The following is a 13,373-nucleotide window of genomic DNA, read 5'->3' on the forward strand; positions in this document are numbered from 1 at the left end:
TCAATCCATGCCCCTGGTTGTATTTATAGGTTGTTGTAGCTTGTTCATATCTTGCTCCAAAGTTGCTTCATAATGTTGTTGTCAGCCTGTTAACATTAAGTTCACTTGTTTACATGTGTTTTGCTAGTGATCCATGCATCCTATGACCTTGCTATTGCCATGCTTAGCTTCACAAATATGCCTTCTCACTGTTGGGTGCCTTGCCATGCCATGTTTTGCTCTGTAGTGAGTGGTACAAGCTCTTAAACATGCCTTCATAATTATGTTCCTGCCATGTATGAATCTGTATTATAACTTGCCATGTTTACATGGGTGCCATCATATTTTCTGATCCTTTTTGGCTCTTGGTCAGTAAAGGACATTTGATATATGCATTTAGTAGATTCATGCCATGCCTTTGTTTGCCATAATAAGTTCCTGTAACATGTTGTTTGATAGCTCTAAACATTGCATCGTGATATTATTTTCTGCAAAGTCTGAAATTGTTATAACTTGCAATCTTACCATGTGTGTTTGAGCATGTTCTAGTGATTTCTAGAGATATCTCAGTGTTCGTGTTTTGTAATGCTTTACCTGTAAATCATGCCCATGCCTTTTGTTCTCATGTTGTGGTGCTGTAGCTTGTTGTTTTGATGCTTGCAATATGCCTAGTTGCTGTTTTGGACAGATTGTAGCTATAACTTGTATAGTGTGTGTGTGTTGAACCGTTGCTCCGTTTTGAGTGTGCCCTATATGAAACTTGCTTAGAATTGCATGTAGCTTCATATTATCATGTTGCATCCTTGTTTTGGTGTGTTTGCTTGATGTTTGGGTGCATTTTGCATCAATGCCATGTTTAACTTGTTTTGCTCATATCTTCTAGGTCGTAGCTCCGAACTAAATGAACTTTATATGTAACTTGACTAGAATCTCGTGTAGATCATCCTTGTGCATCTTAACTTGCTGTTTAAAAACTTGAACATAAGGTTTATTCATATCTAGACTAATTTCGAAATATGCATATGAGGACTTACCGGAATTGTTATATGTTGTTCCCGGCCTCATTTAAACTTGCCTTGATGTGTTGCTCTTGTTTGCATCATCCCTAACCATGAGTAGCTTCATGTAGATTTGTCATGCATCATGCTTGTTGTGCATCATGTCTTGTTCATGAGTGGTGTGTTTACTATGTTGTGTGCTTCTTTTCGATAGTTCCTGTTTCGTTACGATCGTGAGGATTCGTTCGTCTACGCTTGGTTCGTCTTCGTGGCTTCATCTTCTTCATGGACTCGTTCTTCTTCCTTGTGGGATTTCAGGCAAGATGACCGCTACCCTGGATCTCACTACTATCATTGCTATGCTAGTTGATTCGTTCTATCGCTATGCTGCGCTACCTATCACCTGTTTATCAAGCCATCCCAAATTGCCATGAACCTCTAACCTTTGACACCTTTCCTATGCAAACCGTTGCTTGGCTATATTACCGCTTTTGCTCAGCCCCTCTTATAGCATTGCTAGTTGCAGGTGAAGTTGAAGATTGCTCCATGGTGGACAGGATTTTGGTTGGGATATCACAATATCTCTTATATTATTAATGCATCTATATACTTGGTAAAGGGTGGAAGACTCGGCCTTTTGCCTAGTGTTTTGTTCCACTCTTGCCGCCCTAGTTTCCGTTATACCGGTGTTATGTTCCCGGATTTTGCATTCCTTACGCGGTCGGGTGATTTATGGGACCCCTTTGACAGTTCGCTTTGAATAAAACTCCTCCAGCAAGGCCCAACCTTGGTTTTACCATTTGCCTCACCACCACCTATCCTTTCCCTTGGGTCGGCCAACCCGAGGGTCATCTTTATTTTAGCCCCCCCCCCCCCCGGGCCAGTGCTTGTCTAAGTGTTGGTCCGAACTGAGCTGTCTGCGGGGCCACCTCGGGGCAACTTGAGGGTTGGTTTTACTCGTAGCTAGTCTCATCCGGTGTTTCCCTGAGAACGAGATATGTGCAGCTCCTATTGGGATTTGTCGGCGCATCGGCAGCTTTGCTGGTCTTGTTTTACCATTGTCGAAATGTCTTGTAAACCGGGATTCCGAGTCTGATCGGGTCTTCCTGGGAGAAGGTCTATTCCTTCGTTGATCGTGAGAGCTTGTCATGGGCTAAGTTGGGACACCCCTGCAGGGTATAATCTTTCGAAAGTCGTGCCTGCGGTTATAGGCAGATGGGAGATAACTTGACACCAGATCCGAATTAAAACGCATCAACCGAGTGTGTAGCCGTGATGGTCTCTTCTCGGCGGAGTCCGGGAAGTGAACACGGTTTCTGGGTTATGTTTGACGTAAGTAGGGGTTCAGGATCACTTCATGATCATTGCTAGTTTCACGACCGTTCTGCTTGCTCTCTTCTCGCTCTCTTTTGCGTATGTTAGCCACCATATCATGCTTAGTCGCTGCTGCAGCCTCACCACTTTACCCCTTCCTTTCCCTTTAAGCTTTGCTAGTCTTGATACCCATGGTAATGGGATTGCTGAGTCCTCGTGGCTCACAGATTACTACAACAACAGTTGCAGGTACAGGTTATCCGATGATCATGACGCGAGAGCGATGCTTGCTTGCGTTGAGTTCTTCTTCTGCTTCTTCGATTAGGGGATAGGTTCCAGGTCGGCAGCCTGGGCTAGCAGGGTGGATGTCGTTTGAGTTTCTGTTTGTGTTTCATCCGTAGTCGGATGATGCTCTTATGTATTGTGATGTTGTATTCATGTGGCATTGTATGCCTTATGTATGTATCCCCATGTATTATGTAATGTTGATGTAATGATATCCACCTTGCAAAAGCGTTTCAATATGCGGGTCTATCCTTGGTGGGACCTTCGAGTTCCTTTTGGATAGGGTCGCATATTGGGCGTGACAGTAGCTGCCGCACGCATCATTGTTTTCTCTTTTCTTTATGCTCTTGCACCCTAGAGTGAAATGATGGTTTCTACGTCCGTTCAGCTTAATGCAGGAAAGGTGGGACTTTGTGATTTGACCCCTCATCGCTCATTTTCCACTACTGCGGCGCTATGACCGGGGTGCCTCCAATTCCAACCGCTGCTCCGAACTGTAATTTGGTGCATCGCACATGGAACAAGACGGTGGATGAGCCACATGTCGGCCAAAGGGGTCCTGTTAAGTGTGTTACCATTTCGTGTGTGGACTGAACCTGCTTGAGTTGCTACGCCAACACGACAGGAGCAGCCTACCACTTGGTTTTGCTCCTTGGTGAATCCCGACTATATTGATGTAAAAAGATACGTGCTGAACTGAAGGAAATATGCCCTAGAGGCAATAATAAAGTTATTATTTATTTCCTTATATCATGATAAATGTTTATTATTCATGCTAGAATTGTATTAACCGGAAACAAGATGCATGTGTGAATACATAGACAAACAGAGTGTCACTAGTATGCCTCTACTTGACTAGCTCGTTGATCAAAGATGGTTATGTTTCTTAGCCATAGACATGAGTTGTCATTTGATTAATGGGATCACATCATTAGGAGAATGATGTGATTGACTTGACCCATTCCGTTATCTTAGCACTTGATCGTTTAGTATGTTGCTATTGCTTTCTTCATGACTTATACATGTTCCTATGACTATGAGATTATGCAACTCCCGTTTAGCGGAGGAACACTTTGTGTGCTACCAAACGTCACAACATAACTGGGTGATTATAAAGGTACTCTACAGGTGTCTCTGAAGGTACTTGTTGGGTTGGCGTATTTTGAGATAAGGATTTGTCACTCCGATTGTCGGAGAGGTATCTCTGGGCCCTCTCGGTAATGCACTCACTATAAGCCTTGCAAGCAATGTGACTAATGAGTTAGTTGCGGGATGATACATTACGGAAGGAGTAAAGAGACTTGCCGGTAACGAGATTGAACTGGGTATTGAGATACCGACGATCGAATCCCGGGTAAGTAACATACCGATGACAAAGGGAACAACGTATGTTATTATGCGGTTTGACCGATAAATATCTTCATAGAATATGTAGGATCCAGTATGAGCATCCAGGTTCTACTATTGGTTATTAACCGGAGACGTGTCTCGGTCATGTCTACATAGTTCTCGAACCCGTAGGGTCCGCACGCTTAAAGTTCGATGACGATTTGTATTATGAGTTATGTGATTTGATGTGCCGAAGGTAGTTCGCAGTACCAGATGAGATCGGGGACATGACGAGGAGTCTCGAAATGGTTGAGACATAAAGATCGATATATTGGACGACTATATTCGGACATCGGAAAGGTTCCGAGTTATTCGGGTATTACTCCGAGTACCGGAGAGTTACGGGAACTCGCCGGGGAGTATATGGGCCTTATTGGGCCATACGGGAATAGAGGAGAGAGGACAAAAGGAAGGAGGCGCGCGCCGGAATTCCCTATTCACCGCTCTCTGCGGCAAACACACGCTATTTCGCACAGGCGATCATTCGGTTTTGGGTCGGCCCGTCTGCGTGTTTTCAGCGTTCCCGGTTTTGGGAACCTTCTGAAGGTTCCCAGCCAGTTTTTTAAGGTTTTGGGAACCTTCTAGAAGGTTCCTTAATCGGATTTCTTCCTTTTCTGTTTTTTTTTCTATTTCCTTTTTCCTTTTCTCTCCTTGTTTCCTTTTTCTGTTTATTTTCTTTACTTATTTCTTTTTTGATTCTTTGTCTCTGATTTTCTTTTATTTTTATTTTCATTTTTCTTTCTCAGATTTCTTTTTATTTTTCAAAAAATGTTTGCATTTTACAAATTTTGTTCATTTTTACGAAAAAGGTTCCTGTTTAGAAATTTTGTTCATAACATCCAAAATTTGTTCGCTTTGTTTAAAAAAATGTTCAAAATTTCATGAAATGTTCCATTTTCAAATATTTGTTCAAAAATTCAAAAAAAAAATTGTGGTCTAAACCTTTGTTCAGAATTTCATAATTCGTTCGCAACTTCAAAAATGTTTCATGTTTTTCAAAAACATTTTCTGCAGTTTCAAATTTTTTGTTCGCGTAGGCAAAAAAATTTGTTCTTGTCTATGAAAATGTTCAGAAATTCAAAATATGTACGCACTTTTTCAAAATATAGACCATTTTTCTGAATTTTTGAACAAATTTCAGGTTCGAGAACATTTTTTTGGAATGTTTCGAAAATTGTTCATGATTCAAAAATTGTTTGCAATTTCAAAAAAAAAGATCATTTTTCAAATTTTGTTTGGTACGTATTTCTGTACAAAAAATCACATCTTTAAAAAATTGTTCATCATTCTAAAAAAATGTTCTTGTTTTAAAAAATCAAAAATTAAAAAATGTTACCGTTCTCAAAATTTGTTCATAAATTAATAAATGCTCCTCTTTTTGAGAAGTGTTCACAAATTCAAAAAATGTTTGCATTTTGTCAAAACTTGTTCATGATTGTGAAATTTTGTTCGGAATTTAACAAAATGTTCATATTTTGTAAGGATTTGTTCTCAAATTCAAAATATGTTCCTGTTTTTAGTTTTTTTTCAACAATTGAAAATATTTTTCACATTTTCCAAAAACTTGTATGTTTTTATCAAAACTGGTCGTAATTTTAGAAAATGTTCCTGTTTTTCAATATTTGTCCGCAACTTCAAAATTCTTCCTTTTTAAAATTTGATTACATATTCAAAAAATGCTAAAAAAAAGTTGAAACTCTTGTGTGTCCGTAAAAACGTTATTACATTTTAAAAAATATTCACAAGAAAAGATCGAAAAAGAAAAAAAAGGGATCTGGTGATATGACTAGTTCTATAGTATTCGTATTTCCCTATTACCACAGGCATCAATCAGATGTAGTGGTTAGGTACCATGCTCTACAAGTGCACGGTCTTGAGATCGATTCCCCGGTGAAGCTTTGTGTTTTCTTTCATTTTTACACGGCTCGCTGCGTGTGTGGGCCGGCCCAGTCGGGGGGCACCCTGTGCGAAGCCCCGACTGGTTGCCGCAGTAAGCGGCACATAGGTGCTCCCCCCCCTCTAGTCTGAATTGGACAAGGGGTGCAGTCCCCTTTTCCTTCTTCCTCTCCCCCTTTCCTTCTCTCCTACTCCAACAAGGGAAGGAGGAGTCCTACTCCCGGTGGGAGTAGGACTCCCCCCTTGGCGCGCCCTCCTCCTAGGTCGACCGCCTCCCCCCTTGCTCCTTTATATACGAGGGCAGGGGGCACCTCTAGACACAACAATTGATCCCTTGGATCTCTTAGCCGTGTGAGGTGCCCCCCTCCACCATAGTCCACCTCGATAATATTGTAGCGGTGCTTAGGGGAAACCCTGCGTCGGTAGAACATCATCATCGTAACCACGCTGTTGTGTTAATGGAGCTCTCCCTCAAAGCTCGGCTGGATCGGAGTTCGAGGAACGTCATTGAGTTGAACGTGTGCTGAACTTAGAGGTGCCGTACGTTCGGTACTTGATCGGTCGGATCGTGAAGACGTACGACTACATCAACCGTGTTGTGCTAACGCTTTCGCTTTCGGTCTACGAGGGTACATGGACACACTCTCCCCTCTCGTTGCTATGCATCACCATGATCTTGCGTGTGCGTATGAATATTTTTGAAATTACTACGTTCCCCAACATGAACTACCCTCTCCGTCTCGGTTTTTTATTTTTAGGCGTCTCGGTTTATAGGGCATGCACATAGTTCTAGGTCATCCATTTGACTAACTAAATATGAGTTACTATGTCACAAAAAGTATATCATTGGATTCTTAAGCGGATGTAGTTGTATTTAAAAGTCGAGGGCGGGGCTTTTCCTGCGTGGTAGGCGGGGCAGTTCCGCCTAGTCGGTTCGACAGAGACGCGAGAAGATGAGGGAGTAGGCTACTGCAAACGTAGGGCTGTGTGATTTGGCAGCGAGTTACTGCTGGACAGGTGGGGCCCCATGATTTGACTTGCCATTATCATTTTAACTGCGGTGCTACGACCGGCGTGAGTCTCCCGATTCCTGACCACCTCCATACAGGTGCCTCTCCCAATGCTCCACCATGTAGTAGAGGTTGGCTCTTGCATGAGAGCCCACTTCTCCACTTTTTCCTTGCCTCTCTTTCCTCCACATATGCAAAAATGCCATGTAAAGCGCACTATTGTACTTACTTGCTCCTACAGGTGCTAAGTTTGCCACATAGTCATAAAGTCTGATGTGGCAAGTTAATCAGGAAGAGAGAGACTAATTTGGTGACCCCAGGAAGAAACGGTGCTAAGCGCGTGTACCTAGGTGAAAAGACAATTTTGAGTCTATAGCTAATTAAATGAAGCAAACTTAGCAACAAAAAACTAATAAGCACACCATTTCATTGGAAGAGGTCACTCCTTGGCAAATGCAATAAATACTACTCCCTCTGTCCCATAATATAAGAACGTTTTTGGCACTACACTAGTGTCAAAAACGTTCTTATATTATGGAACGGAGGGAGTACGAAGAAAGAGATAGAGAGAAGTAAAAAATACACTTATAGCCAACCTTATAGCTAACCTTGTTGTAGTATGAGTGACTAAGTGATGACTGTGTATGACATGCCAACATCATATAGCCTAACGCACCGTGTTAAATATCCAAGGGCGCGACCGCGCGAGCGACGCGACGGTCGTGGTAGGCGCGACCATGATACGGGCTGCTGGCAGCCCTTGGATCTGAGATCAAACGGTCGCATGCGAAGTTGCTAAAAATTTGCAGAATAACCCCCCAGGATAGGATATTCACCCATAGGTCTAGAATCACGCCATGCAACAGTTCGATCTCAGATCCAAGGGCTCTCGGAAGCCCGTATCATGGGAGAATGGAAAGCCACTACCCTGCCGTTCGCACGCTGGCAGTTCGCTCCTACTCGTCCCCGCACGTCCTTTAATATTACGGCGGTTCGCTCCTAGTCGTCCCGTCCTATCACATTACGGCAGTTCCACTAATCCTAACCCTCCTCCCAAATCCATGGCGTCCCAAATCTCCATGATCGGCGGTGAGTACAAGGTTAGAACCATCACCGGTGATGATTTCGACGTCATCTACACCCGTTCTTCCACGACGGTGAAAGGATGCCTTTCTCGCTTCAGAAGCATGTTCAAAAAATCAGATGATCAGTGGGTCGCTGGGCTAGACGTTGAGTACACCACAGGCCTGGGACAAGAGAAGGATCTAAAGGACGAAGAGAGGAAGAAGCCTGCCATGATCCAGGTTTGCGTGCATGACTTATGCTTGGTCTACCACATATGCCATGCCGACGTTGAATGCCTGGATTTTAAGAACTTCCTCGAGAGCAACCTAGTCAAATTCGTTACTGTAGACTTTACGAACGACAAAGAAGTCCTGGGTCGGATAGGCCTCGTTGTAGGCAACCCCTTCGACCTCCAGAAGAATCGGCTGCTGCCCTCCGGTGGCCAGCCTTCAATGCTGACCCTGGCAGGATCCATGGTTCATCCTTCATACGGTAAACTGGAGAAACCTCATTACACGTTCATCGTCATGCATGGCAGCGGAATGTACTAGATATAGAGCACATCCACTATGCTACAATGGATGGCTACCTTTGTTTCAATATCTACAAGGGTTGGATGAAGAGCAAGAGCCAAGTGTGCAGTTCAAGCAAAGAAGTATCAGCCAAGAGGAAGAGGGACAAGGACGAAGTCGAGGACGTGGACGAGGACTCCGAGTGAATAAGGTGTCAGTATCGTTGCTCATGGTGGTTCTAATGCAGTGTCTACCGGATTAGTTGCATAGTTTAATTTTAGGTGTGCTTAGTTTAATTTGAGGGGTGTGTTGTGCTGAGCCCCCAGTAGAACTATGTTATGTTTCTTCTCGTTACTTTAACTCTTCAGTATGTACATACTACTAGTATTTTTTAATAGAATTTAGCACCCCAATTAAGCACGTACTAGCTTTTTTAATAGTACTATATGCATAATTTGGCGATGAGCGCTCTCTATATGTACCACTTTTTTTAATTTCAATTTTTGCTCCATGGCGCAATCCATTGATACTACTACTGTACAAAAGTATACATTTTTTAAAAGGCTAGAGTATTGTTCATCACATATATAGGCAGTTAAATTCTCAACCTAGAACGACGTGCATTCCATGTAAACCGATACAGAGGAAGTATGGTAAAAATGAGGTGATTTTACCGAGCGATCGGCGGGGGAGCATGGCCTGTCATGTGGTCCCACGTGTCATGATGTACCAAGGAGATGCGCGTGTCCCTCTTGAGGCAGAAGCAATACTACGTGGTTTGAGATGATGGCGAACCGAAGTGCAAAATAATGGTTGCTTCATCCGTTTGGGAAGGTGCGACATTGTGATTTGACGTCTCATTGCTCATTACTACTACTGGGCCGGTACGAGTGGGGTGCGTCCCCCCTACTGTTCTGCACTGTTATTTGGTGCTTGACACGTAGACTCGGTTGCTATATGTCCCACATGTCAGCGACAGGAAGTACAGAATTCATGAAAGGGAGCATCGACGGAGGAGTATACTACAGAATTCATGAAAGGGAGCAACTTAGTTTTGGAAAAATATGTTTTTACGGAGTACGTACCCACTAGGGTTTATAGGGCTCATCTGAAAAACATTCATTTTTCTATTTGATAAGTCTCAATTCTAGTACTAGTAGTAGTACCATTACATGTTGGATTTCGAGGTCCGTTAGATCACCCGATGCAAGAAGTGTCAAGAGGAAACTCACCAATCCATGTAGAAGTTCATGGAAATTTAGTGGTCATTCATGCATTCATTCTAATTAATGCCTCGGTAAACATAAATTCTTGAGAAAAACGAGCGTACTAATTACTTGTGCAAACTACTAAATTAAATCGACCACTCACTGTCTACCTTGGTTGGAGAGATTTTGAAATTGAGCCATAAACTGGAAAGGAGGGAGTAGTAACTTTTGTCTCGATTACTATTTGTGGCCTTGTATAGATGCAAAATGTAATTTTTTTATAATGGTCTTGTATAAGTAAATGGAGGGAGTACTACAGTGTTGGGGAACGTAGCAGAAATTCAAAATTTTCCTACGCGTCACCAAGATCTATCTATGGAGAAACCAGCAACGAGTAGAAAGAGAGTGCATCTACATACCCTTGTAGATCGCTAAGCGGAAGCGTTCAAGTGAACGGGGTTGATGGAGTCGTACTCGTCGTGATTCAAATCACCGATGATCAAGTGCCGAACGGACGGCACCTCCGCGTTCAACACACGTACAGCCCGGTGACGTCTCCCATGCCTTGATCCAGCAAGGAGAGAGGGAGAGGTTGAGGAAGACTCCATCCAACAGCAGCACAACGGCGTGGTGGTGGTGGAGGAGCGTGGCAATCCCGCAGGGCTTCGCCAAGCACCACGGGAGAGGAGAAGAACTTGGGAGAGAGGGAGGGGCTGCACCAAAGGCATAAGGTGTGTTTTGGAGGCCCTCCTACCTCACTATATATAGGGATCCCAAGGGGGGTGCACCAGCCCCTAGGAGATCCAATCTCCAAGGGGGCGGCGGCCAGGGGAGGAGTCCTCCCCCCCCCCAAGGCACCTAGGAGGTGCCTTCCCCTGCTGGGACTCTTCCTTTAGGGTTTCCCCAGGTGCATGGGCCTCTTGGGGCTGGTGCCCTTGGCCCATGTAGGCCAAGGCGCACCCCCTACAGCCCATGTGGCCCTCCGGGGCAGGTGGCCCCACCCGGTGGGCCCCCGGGACCCTTCCGGTGGTCCCGGTACAATACCGATGACCCCGAAACTTGTCCCGATGGCTGAAACAGGACTTCCTATATATAAATCTTTACCTCCGGACCATTCCGGAACTCCTCGTGACGTCCGGGATCTCATCCAGGACTCCGAACAACATTCGGTAACCACATACAAGCTTCCTTTATAACCCTAGCGTCATCGAACCTTAAGTGTGTAGACCCTACGGGTTCGGGAGACATGCAGACATGACCGAGACGTTCTCCAGTCAATAACCAACAGCGGGATCTGGATACCCATGTTGGCTCCCACATGTTCCACGATGATCTCATCGGATGAACCACGATGTCAAGGACTCAATCGATCCCGTATTCAATTCCCTTTGTCTATCGGTATGTTACTTGCCCGAGATTCGATCGTCGGTATCCAATACCTTGTTCAATCTCGTTACCGGCAAGTCACTTTACTCGTTCCGTAACACATCATCCCGTGATCAACTCCTTGGTCACATTGCGCATATGATGATGTCCTACTGAGTGGGCCCAGAGATACCTCTCCGTTTACACGGAGTGACAAATCCCAGTCTCGATCCGCATAAAACAATAGATACTTTCGGAGATACCTGTAGTGCACCTTTATAGTCACCCAGTTACGTTGTGACGTTTGATACACCCAAAGCACTCCTACGGTATCCAGGAGTTACACGATCTCATGGTCAAAGGAAGAGATACTTGACATTGGCAAAGCTCTAGCAAACGAACTACACGATCTTTGTGCTATGCTTAGGATTGGGTCTTGTCCATCACATCATTCTCCTAATGATGTGATCCCGTCATCAACGACATCCAATGTCCATAGCCAGGAAACCATGACTATCTGTTGATCACAACGAGCTAGTCAACTAGAGGCTCACTAGGGACATATTGTGGTCTATGTATTCACACGTGTATTACGATTTCCGGATAATACAGTTAAAGCATGAATAAAAGACAATTATCATGAACAAGGAAATATAATAATAATACTTTTATTATTGCCTCTAGGGCATATTTCCAACAGTCTCCCACTTGCACTAGAGTCAATAATCTAGTTCACATCGCCATGTGATTAACACTCACAGGTCACATCGCCATGTGACTAACACCCAAGAGTTTACTAGAATCAGTAGTCTAGTTCACATCACTATGTGATTAATACTCAATGAGTTTTAGGTTTGATCATGTTGCTTGTGAGAGAGGTTTTAGTCAACGGGTCCGAACCTTTCAGATCCGTGTGTGTTTTACAAATCTCTATGTCATTTCCTAGATGTAGCTACCACGCTCTATTTGGAGCTAATCCAAATAACTGTTCTACTTGGAGCTATTCTAAATTGTTGCTCCATTATATGTATCCGGTATCTCTACTCAGAGCTATCCGGATAGGTGTCAAGCTTGCATCGACGTAACCCTTTACGACGAACTCTTTTACCACCTCCATAATCGAGAAAAAATCCTTAGTCCACTAATTTCTGAGGATAACTTTGACCGCTATCCTGTGATCCATTCTTGGATCACTTTTGTACCCCTTGACTGACTCATGGCAAGGCACACTTCAGGTGCGGTACTCAGCATGGCATACTGTAGAGCCTACGTCTAAAGTATAGGGGACGACCTTCGTCCTTTCTCTCTTTTCTGCCGTGGTCGAGCTTTAAGTCCTAACTTCTTACCTTACAACTCAGGCAAGAACTCCTTCTTTGACTGGTCCATCTTGAACACCTTCAAGATCATGTCAAGGTATGTGCTCATTTGAAAGTATTATTAATCATTTTGATCTATCCTTATAGATCTTGATGCTCAATGTTCAAGTAGCTTAATCCAGGCTTTCCATTGAAAAACACTTTCAAAATAACCCTATATGCTTTCCAGAAATTCTACGTCATTTCTGATCAACAATATGTCAACAACATATACTCATCAGAAATTCTATAGTGCTCCCACTCACTTCTTTGGAAATACAAGTTTCTCGTAAACTTTGTACAAACCCAAAATCTTTGATCATCATCAAAGCACATATTCCAACTCCGAGATGCTCACTCCAGTCCTTAGAAGGATTGCTGGAGCTTTGCATACTTATTAGCATCTTTTGGGATTGACAAAACCTTCCGGTTGTATCACATACAACCTTTCCTCAATTATAACGTCGAGGAAACAATGTTTTGACATCCTATCTGCAAGATTTCATCAATCATGCAGTAACTGCTAATCCAATTCCAACAGACTCTTAGCATCGCTACGAGTGAGAAAACCTCACCGTAATCAACTCCTTGAACTTGTCGGAAAATATCTTAGCGACAAGTCGAGCTTTCTTAATGGTAATTCTTGCCATCATTGTCTGTCTTCCTTTTAAAATCCATCCGTACCCAATGGCCTTACGACCATCAAGTATTTCTTCCAAAGTCATGGATCCATTCTCGAATTTTATGGCCTCGAGCCATTTATCGGAATCCGGGCCCACCATCGCTTCTCCATAGCTCGTAGGCTCATTGTTGTCTAGCAACATGACTTCCAAGACAGGATTACATACCACTCTCAAGTAGTACGCATCCTTGTCATCCTACGAGGTTTGGGAGTGACTTGATCTGAAGTTTCATGATCACTATCATAAGCTTCCACTTCAATTGGTGTAGGTGCCACGGGAACAACTTCCTGTGCCCTGCTACACACTGGTTGAAG

Source organism: Triticum aestivum, chromosome 7B (genome assembly GCF_018294505.1).
Source record: "Triticum aestivum cultivar Chinese Spring chromosome 7B, IWGSC CS RefSeq v2.1, whole genome shotgun sequence".
Classification (NCBI taxonomy): Eukaryota; Viridiplantae; Streptophyta; class Magnoliopsida; order Poales; family Poaceae; genus Triticum; species Triticum aestivum.